Source organism: Cebus imitator, unplaced genomic scaffold (assembly GCF_001604975.1).
Source record: "Cebus imitator isolate Cc_AM_T3 unplaced genomic scaffold, Cebus_imitator-1.0 Scaffold232, whole genome shotgun sequence".
Classification (NCBI taxonomy): domain Eukaryota; kingdom Metazoa; phylum Chordata; class Mammalia; order Primates; family Cebidae; genus Cebus; species Cebus imitator.
This window is the reverse complement of record NW_016107547.1, coordinates 2070389-2080482: the sequence shown is the minus strand read 5'-3', so window position 1 is coordinate 2080482 and position 10094 is coordinate 2070389. Positions and strand designations below refer to the sequence as shown.

Below are 10094 nucleotides of genomic sequence, written 5' to 3'. Positions count from 1 at the left end.
CATTTCAGCTTGCCATTTTCTAGAAAGGAGTTCTTGACTAAAGGCTCATGGATGAGCTTGGTGGGTATTTATGGGCCTTCCAGAATCCTAGAAATTGGATACACATTTGTGTTATGTACACTTTTCTGAGTCTATGGTTTTTGCCAGATACTTAAGAAAATAGGCCTAAGGTAATAAGTTTGTTTTTCCAGGTCCTGCTCCAAAGGTGCCTGAGACCTTTATAACTAACCCTGAATCTTTGGGGGGGCTGGTGAGAAGGTGGAAGACAGTGGTCTGTCTACCTTGGATTAAATGGTAGGGGCTAAAGTTAGAGCAACCTTCTTTGCCTTGGCAAATGATCTACAAGGGATTTGTAATTTGTTGGAAAGTAACTGGTCCATGGTATAGGGCCATTTTCTCTTGTGAGGAGGTACTTTAGCCAAGGATGGGCAGACATCCTAGTAGCCTTTTTTTTTTTTTTTTTAAAGCTATGTAGTTGATTTATTTTTACACCACTATAATCTAAAAAGGATTTATGAGAAAACAGTACAGTATCTTTAAATGAATAAAAAATTTGTTTCTGGATGAAATTAATAACCTAAATGAAGCTAATACCCCAAAATGTCGTGTACAAGTGGGCCATGGAGAAACTGGCAGGCAACAAAGAGAAGGTAATGTAATTAGTTATAAGAAATAGTGTCCATTAAATATAAAGCTAGTTGCCATGGAGAAGAATGTTTACTGACACCAAGGCCTGAAAAAAACTGCGTTCACAAGGCAGTCAGGTCTTTTCAGTGGATAAAACAAAGGAATGTATCTTGTGAAAGGTCTTGAGTATTACCTGATGGCCAACACCTTAGTTCATTCTAGTAAGGATATTTTTACAATGACACTGGAACATGCGGTCTACGGATGCATATCTCTATTTGTTTGAGTCCAGGAAAACATTTTTAAATGTTTGGGATGACAGGGTTTGTAAACTAAGATTTATTATAGCCTTGTTTTTTAAGTATGTTTGTAAAGATTAGGAAACTCATGCGACTGTTGTTTGGTTCCCATGATACAAGAAATGTGAACAAGACCTCTTTAGTGTAAAAGCTTTGCCTGCCCTTTGTTTCATTTTTATGGATGGTGATATCTAAGGCTGCCTCTTAGGTAGAATGAAGCTTATAATACTGTAGCTGTTTAATATTCTATCTCATTACTTATATGAGTTTATGGTTTAAATGTTTAATTTTTTTTTTTTGAAACAGGGTTTCACTGTCACCCAGGCTGGAGTGCAGTGGTGCGTGATCTTGGCTCACAGCAGTCTCCACCTCCCGGGCTCAAGCAATTCTCTTGTCTCAGCCTCCCGAATAGCTGGGATTACAGGCACATGCCACCAGGCCTGGGTAATTTTTTGTGTTTTCAGTAGACATGGGGTTTCACTATGTTGACCAGGTGGGTCTCGAACTCCTGACCTGAAATGGTCTGCCCACCTTATAAATGTTTAAGTATTAAACATTGAAGTAGCATTTCTAGAGACATTATCTGTCAGGGCCAAGGAGATTTTATTAGGTCCAGAGTTGAGAATAGAAAGAGGAGCTGCTTAAAAGATGGTAATTCATGCTAATTGAACACAGGTTTTCTTCTGTTTATAGAAACCAGTAGACCTGATAAGAACAACAAGAGGAAGGATATTGGAAGTAGTGTTTAAAGGAAGTGTGGCAATCTGAGAAAATAAACCTTAATGTAAAAAAATCTGTTTTTGTTCCGGATTGGTAGGTACTGTTTTAAGCTGTAATGGCCACTTCTAAATGGATCAGGCTTAAAAAGCTTAATTTCTTTGATGTGTTGCTAAATGGATGTGGTTAATAGAGGAAGGAGAGGGAACAGAGATTATTCTGGTTGGGCACAGGGCACTTAAGCCTGAGAAATACATAATTGCAAATAAGAAATAGCCTTCATTTCAGGGATAGGAGCTAGAAAATGACCTGGCACTTAATCTCTAGCTTAGTCTGACCTCTGATTTTTGTTAGATGAGAGCTAGATGTCCTTGGGCTCGAGTATCAGAACAATAGAGAGCAATTATTACCTCTGTCCTCATAAAATTTTTTTATATTTTAACCAGAATGATACTGTACTTTGTTCAAGGCTTTCTTGATCCTAATTTCATGTGGTATGTAATAGTACTTGTCTCCTATTACATGTATCATTGTCGAAGAGCATTTATGAATTGTAATTGGATATGCCGTTGCTAGGCACTATTATGCAGCATCTTTTCTGCTTTCTGAAATAATTGATTCAAGACATCAATAAGACAAACGTGCTAGGCAAGAGAAAATATGTAAAACAAGTAAGGTATCCATACCACGTGCATCTGGGACCAGGTACATTTTAAGAGGTTGGCGAATACTTAGGTAAGAATTACCTCAGACTAAGTGTGCTTTGAGAAGTTTTTGTCTGCAACAGGTTCAACTAGGAAAATTTTATACAGGTTTTGGTCTTTAAGGAAGCCAATTGATTTCTACTTAGACCTAGAGGGTATAAGTCTTTTGGGGTCTCGTTTAACTGAGTTGGCGCTGGCAGAGAGTGAATGTTGAACTTGGAATTCTGAACGATTCTGATATTATGCAGAATTTTTGAAGCCAATTTGTTATACTACCCCAGGAATAGATCAGATTTGAGAGACAAATGCTCTCTTTCTTTGAGTACTGTTCTATGCTGCCTGAATATTTTCCCCCTTTTTTTGGTCTTAAAAAAATGCTTATCTCATCAGTCTTTTTATTTAATCAGTGTTAATCACATTTTTTCATATCTTTACAGGTAATTAAAAAGTTGTCTCTAGGTCAAGATGTCTTTCCTTGTCCTTTTCTATTTCTCTTAAGTGGGGATGAACTCCACTGAAACTTCTTACACTTTCTCACTTGGTCTTCACAATGCCTTTCTGCTAATGAAATAAATCGAACAATATATGTAAAGCACCTAAAACAGGACCTAGTAACTGGCAGGTACTCAATAACTAGTAGTGGTTGTTTTTACTGGTAATATTTATACCAGTACTTTCCAAACTGAGAATCATTAGAATGAATTGAGAAACTTTTAGAGGTCCCCAGGTCAAGAATCAGATTTTCTTACAAACAGTTCCTCAGGTTATTCCAGTGTAGGGATAACATTTGGGAATTGCAGAGTTAAACCACCACACAATCCCTGCATCTGTGTTCTTAATTTTGGACGGAACTCAGAGGTGTCCCTCTCTCCCTCTCCTCTCCCCTTTCCTCTTTCCTTTCTGTCACCCAGGCTGGAGTACAATGATGCGATCTTGGCTCACTGCAACCTCCGCCTCCCGGGTTTAAGTGATTCTCCTGCCTCAACCTCCCAAGTAACTGGGTTTAGAGGTACCTGCCACCATGCCCGGCTAATTTTTATATTTTTCAGTAGAGACAGGGTTTCACCATGTTGGTCAGGCTGGTCTCAAACTCCTGACCTCAGGTAATCCACTCTTTCTGAAGGTGATAAGTATATTAGGTCCAGAGACAACCTATGCCTAGAAAGGGATATTTTAAAATCAAGAGCAATAGCCTCCGTCCTATTATCAGAGTTTATCAACTTTGCCAGCCCATGCTACTCTTGTTCACAGACCCCCTGACTTTTCCAACCTTCCTTCACCGACCTTCCTTCATCTCACCTCTTGTTAAGACTAGCATCTGCTACTGAAATAAGCAGTTTGAAGTTCAGAACGTCTTTTGATACCACTTATACCTTCTCCTTTAACTTTTATCTGTAGCAGTTCACTTTTATATTATTGGACTTGTGCTCAGGATTGGATTTTGTCCTTCATTCCTTGTTTTTCCTTGCAAAATAAACTCATGATGGGGAGGGATGTGTATAAATGCTTAATAGTTTGATGCTATACATTTCCCTCTAATCATTATTCCAACTTGATCCCACAAATTTGATGTGTGGCATTAACATTTTCATTCAGCTCAAAATGTTTTCCAATTTCTCTTTTTATTTTTTCTTCGACCCATGTGCGTTGCTTGAATTCCAAGTATTTGCAGATTTTCCAGGTATCTTTCTGTTATTATTGAATTTAGTTTTGTGTGGTCAGATAACATACTGTGAATTATTTAAATCCTCTTAAATTTACTGGGACTTGTTTTATGGTCTAGTAGCTGGTCTTCCATGGTGAATATTCCACATGTACTTGAAAAGAATGTGCATTTTGTTATTGTTGGATGTAGTATTCTATAAATGCCAATTAGGTCAAGTTGATTGGTGGTATTCCAAGTCTTCTGTATTCTTGCTAATTTATTTTCTGCTTGGTCTGTCAATTACTGTAAAAACTTGTTGAAATCTGCAAATACGATTGTGGATTTGTCTTATTTCTTCTTTTGTTTTTGTCATTTTTTTTGCTTCATGTATTTTGAAACTTTGTTATTAAGTACATACACATTTAAGATTATATACTCTTGGTGAATTGACCCCTTTATCAAAATGAAATATTCTTCTTTATGCCTGGTAATATTCCTTATTCTAAAATCTACTTTGATATTAATATAACCTTTCCAACTTTCTTTTTCTTGTATTTGGTTAGTATATTTTCTGTTCTTTTTCTTTATATTGAAAATGAGTTTCTTGCTTTTTAATCCAATTTGACAATCTCTGCCTTTACTTTGGGTGTTTATACCATACATTTAACGTAATTATCGATATGGTTGTGTTTGCATTTGACATTCTGATATTTTCTGTTTGTCACATCTTCTCTTTTTTTTTTCTTTTCCTGCATTGTGGATTGTGCCTTTTAAATGGATTGTGCGTTAGTTTTCTCATTTATAAAATGAGGCTAATAACCATTTCATAAGGTTGTCCTGAGGATTAAATGACATTTATACAAAGTGTCTACATGGGGCCTGGCACATATTTTTATGTAGAGTCTGAGAAATGTTAGTTTTTAAAAATTAGGGCATGGAGAACTCATTGGGATATGAACTATTCAAAGGTTATGGGTTCTAGCCCTGGTTATGTGCACACATGTGAGGTGCAGGTTGTTGTACAAATGTGGTTTGAGTGGGCCTTGAAAGGCCTTAGCTCTAAAACATCTACTACCTTGCTGTGGTATGTGAAATTCTCATAAACACTTTACAGAAACTTCTGGAGATTTCCATATTCATTAAGGTAAGGTATTATGGGAGGGGGCAATAAATTCTCACACTAATACTGAAATATGGATGATTTCTGATGATAGCCCATCATGCTCCTATTTCCTATTCCTCGGAAAGCTCTGGGAGGTTGGGCAGGTAAATGTACATAGGCAAAAGTCAGTGAAAAGCATAAAGCCTGATCCTGGGAAGGGAGCCACAGTGAGTAGCCAGATGGTTCCTCGAAGGTGAAAGGAGAGGTGGGAAAGTTGCCAGAAAGGACCTAGCCCAGTTGGTTTTATCTTGGTCTCATTTGTGAAGTTAAACTTCTGGGTTTCGTATTTGCTTGGTTTACCTCAGTTTCAGTGTAGGTGAAATATGTCCCAAATGATATTTAACTGTTCAACTCTTGAATAGTTGACTAGGTCATACTTTCCAATTACCTCCAAAACATGGGGTGGCTTGTTTGGAAGCCTATGCAGTAGTGGCTTTGGAGCGGTTGTGTTTTTCCCTCTTTTTCCTCTTCATTGAGGATTTGTTTGGTCCATCTGAACTCTTCCACACTGATTTAGAATACAAGCTCCATGAGAGCAGAGACTGTGTAATGCCAGCCTCTAACATACTACATGGCATATTGTAGGTATTCAATAAATATTTATTGAAAGAATGACCAATTTGTCATTTTCTCCAAATGAATAGAAATCTTTTTGATCAGATACACATCATTATTACCTGCTTGACTCATTACCCTCATGGATCTTTAGTTTATTTCACCTGGACCATTAACCTCCTCTAAACTGAACACCAAACTTAGACCATGGACTCAATCCTGTCCCTGGGCTGGAGGAGTGTGAAAAATGCTACACAAGTGTTTCAGCAGTTCAGCATTAGCCTCGCTACTGGTACAGCTTCAACTTTGGGTGCAGATTTTGGTGGTAGGATTGTTCTCCTGCCTCTTACGGCTAACTCTACCTGTGTATCCAAGTTCCATAAACAGACCCCTTGTTCTGTATCTCAGTTTATCTGGAGTTGGTGTCCATGTCTTATACACAATCCATCATAGCCGAGTCCCTATACCTGCTGCTCAGCCTACCGTACTCCTCTTCCCCAACACACATTCAAGGTTGTGGTAGCCTTGAGGGGTTTGACAGAGATTAAAGACATTGGGAGAGGAATATTAGCAGAACAGAGGGTGCCACACCTCAGCCTGGCCTTTTGGGAAATTTATTTCTAAATTGCTCTGTGAAAGGAGATCTTTTTACTCTTCTTTCTTGTACTGCAGCCTATTGCTCTTAGGATCCAGAATACAGACTAGCACTAGTGGTCTCATGGTTGAGGTCACAGGCTTTTGGGAGCTGGTCTAAAAACTCTAACCACCCTTTGTTTTTATGGAAATATATGTTCTATTCAAACAGCTCACTTACAAATAAATTTTGGAATACAGCTCATTGATAAATTAGAGATGGTTATTAAGCTAATCAGACATGCTTTCCTCACTAGGGAGCCTGAGTAAATGGATTTGCACGTTGGTCTCTGTATCATAAATGGGTGTCAGTCCATTTCTGTAACTCTGGACAAGTAGCAGAGATTTTTTTCTTTTCAAAGTTGGCATAATTTTTTTGACAGAAGATGTGTTGGCTGAAGGAAATACTCTTCTATTTTGATGGTAGAGGTCCTTATTTTGGGAAGGATGTCAGAGCAACTTTTAAAAACATTGGAGTTAGGCTGCATGCAGTAACTCACGCCTTAATCCCAGCACTTTGGGAGGCTGAGGTGGAAGGATCCCTTGAGCCTAGGAGTTCAAAACCAGCCTGGGCAACATAGCAAGACCCCGTTTCTACAAAAAATTAAAAAAAAAATTAGCTGGACATGGTGGACACATGCCTTTAGTCCCAGCTACTCGGGAGGCAGAGGTGGGAGGATTTCAAATACATTTTCTCTTTAACACTCATTACTTTTACATGACAAATTTTCCCAGGGTTTCTGACCCTTCAGTTCTGTTGGCAGATATGAAATATTGATGTCAAGTGTCCTAGAAACAAGGATATCCTAACCTTTGAAAAAGGAACATTTAGTGTAATAGAAGACATCAGCCAGAGGGACCTTTCATGTAATCCTTCTCCCAATCATTTTAGAATCAGTATATTAAAAGATGGTCATTAGGAATATTTCCAGGGCCACATCCCATTGCTCCCTGCAGGATATGTCCAGGGGGAATTCTGACTTTGCCTGTTGGCCTAAATACAGTCTTAATTCTTTGTCAAACTAACAAATAGATGTCCAACATGCACTTTCTGCTGTTGTGAGGCATTACAGTCACTGAGGTACGAAATAAGTCATTTGCTTTTATATTTAGTCAGAAAGCTTTCTTAAGACACTTTTAAACCCTAGTTCAGTTAATGCAACTTCCATTTATCCACCATATTTGGAGAACACATGCAATGGCTTAAGCGAGACCTATGCTAAAATGAAAGTGGCAAGTGATGTTTTGTTAAAATTCTGATTCATGTAGCCTAGTTAAATATTAACAGTATGTCCTCTTTTGAGAAAGGATGGGAGAACACTTTGTTTTAAATGAGGAGAGTGGGCCTGGACAGGCTGAAAGTGAGGTAAGATAGCAAGCATTCTTTTAGGTGCTACAATGAAGCATAGAAACAGCATTTATTCTCCCCTCCCTGTCTTTTTTTATCCATGACATTTAGAGGTCAAAGAGCTTTACCCTGTAAGTAAAACTACTTCACTACGTGAGTACTCCTGGTTCACTTTACACAATAAACACGTTCCTGGAAAGCTCTCTCGGGTGCACACGTACAAATCAAATAGTTTTCTTGTTGACTCACACTTTCACTTCTGATCGTCGTTTGTCAGCAGATTCTAAAGCTAACCCAGTCAGCTAGTTAATAAGAGGTACTTAAACACAGAAGGGAATATAACTCTAGTAAATTATTTCATGAAACGAAGCTTGAGGAAAATGAATGTGTACTTTTGTATCCTAAATTTGAATTTCATATATTAGCTTTCCTAAAAGTGAACACCAACTAAATTTTTTTCCCTTAACTATTATGTCTATTGTGATAATTCCCCCTGCATTCTAGACACTAGGTTTTCTGGATTCATTTATTCATTTAATTATTGGTCATCACCTTGCAACAATGACAGAACAAACATTTGTTGTACAAACATTGATTGATCATGTACGATTTGAGAGACACTGCACTTGGTCATGGGGATCTACAATCAAGTAAGGAAAGATCTCTGTCAAGGTGCTCACAGTCTGGTAAGGGAGGGAGATAAATTAATAGGCAGTTCCTATGCAGTTTGAATACTGCTTTGATAGGAAAAGTACCGGGTGCTATGGGAGCACAGGGGTGGGAGGTTGGAGGCAGAGGGGGTCAGGGTTTTATGATGCCTATAAAAACACAAATCTCAGGCAAAGTCATCTGTTAGCACATGTTAAAGTTTCATTTAACCTGTTTATGAAAGAACCAACAGCTACAGAAGAATGCTGATTCAAGGAGTATTTGAAAAGCAGGGATTCATGTAGTCACTTGGGGGAAAAAAAAAACTCCAAAGTAACATTACTAAGTTAAATTCAATTTTGGCCAATGTCTTATTATGCAGTAAATTGAAACTTTTTGGGTTGTCTTCTAAACAAAACTTCACCCCAAAACTAAACAATGTCTTGTAGTTTTCTGCAAGTTAACCTCTAGCATTATAAGACTAAAATCTCCTGGACCATAATTAATTATGAATAGTTAGTTGAAGTTACAAATCTTGAGAGAGTGAGGTGACTGATAGGCCTAACAGAAAATGTTTTGCCATCCTAACGTCACCACTATGCAATCAATGCATGTAACAAAATTACACTTGTGCTCCATACATTTCTATACATTTTCTATCAAAAAAGGAAAATAAAAAGTACAGTCGTAATAAGAAGTCATGCAATCATCATTCTTCCTTCTTTTCTTTTCCTTTTTTTTTTTTTTTTTTTTTTTTTTGAGACAGAGCCTTTGCTCTGTTGCCCAGGCTGGAATGCAGTGGCGCAATCTCAGCTCACTGTAGCCTGTACCTCCCAAGTTCAAGCGATTCTCCTGCCTCAGCCCCCTGAGTAGCTGGGACTACAGGCACATGCCACCATGCCCAGCTAATTTTTTGTATTTTTAGAAGAGACAGAGTTTTGCCATGCTGACCAGGCTGGTCTCGAACTCCTGACCTCAGGTGAACTGCCTTGTCCTCCCAAAGTGCTGGGATTACAGGTGTGAGTCACCACACCTGGCCATTTTTCCTTATTTTCAAGTTTTAAAAAATATATTTAAAAATATTTTGTAGAGACAAGATTTTTCTATATTGCTCAGGCTGGTCGCAATCTCTCTTAATTTTTAATTAAAAATTTTTTTTAACTATGGGAGAATGATTCCTTAGACGTGGTAATCCCTCACCTCCTGTATTCTCCAATTTCTCAGCTGTTCATGTATTTTCATTGTCAGTCATAGTGAGCCAGTTTGATTCATCATAGAAATGGTCTCAAACTCTTCACCTCAAGCAATCCTCCTACCTTGGCCTCCCAAAGTGTAGAGACTGTAGGCATGAGCCACCACGTCCAGCGTATTATCAAGTGTTCGATGTTTTCTTATATTGCCTTCTCTGTGACCTTGGATAATTTCTAAAGAGTGGTCTTGATCACACACACACACACACACACATACACAAAATAGCTGGTTTCATTGTGGTTTCTGTTAAGATCATTAATTGAATTTATTTATTATTATTTTTTGAGATGGAATCTCTTGTCACTCAGGATGAAATGCAATGGCATGATCTCGGCTCACTGCAACCTCTGCCTCCCAGGTTCAAGTGATTCTCCTGCCTCAGCCTCCTGAGTCACTGGGATTACAGGCATGCGCCACCACACCCATCTAAGTTTTGGGTTTTTAGTAGAAATGTAGTTTCACCATGATGGCCAGCCTGGTCTCGAACTCCTGGCCTCAAGCAATC

General features: G+C 38.3%; 1 non-coding gene and 1 pseudogene across 1 annotated transcript; both read right to left on the bottom strand.

The window, feature by feature from the left end:
* LOC108281851 overlaps positions 1 to 2174 on the bottom strand; it is a 7286-nt pseudogene extending 5112 nt beyond the window's left edge.
* A 7379-nt stretch (positions 2175 to 9553) lies between these two features.
* On the bottom strand, positions 9554 to 9618 carry LOC119466828. The gene has a single exon (XR_005195317.1). It is a non-coding gene; the product is annotated as a small nucleolar RNA SNORD29 (small nucleolar RNA).
* Between the last annotated feature and the right edge of the window lie 476 nt (positions 9619 to 10094).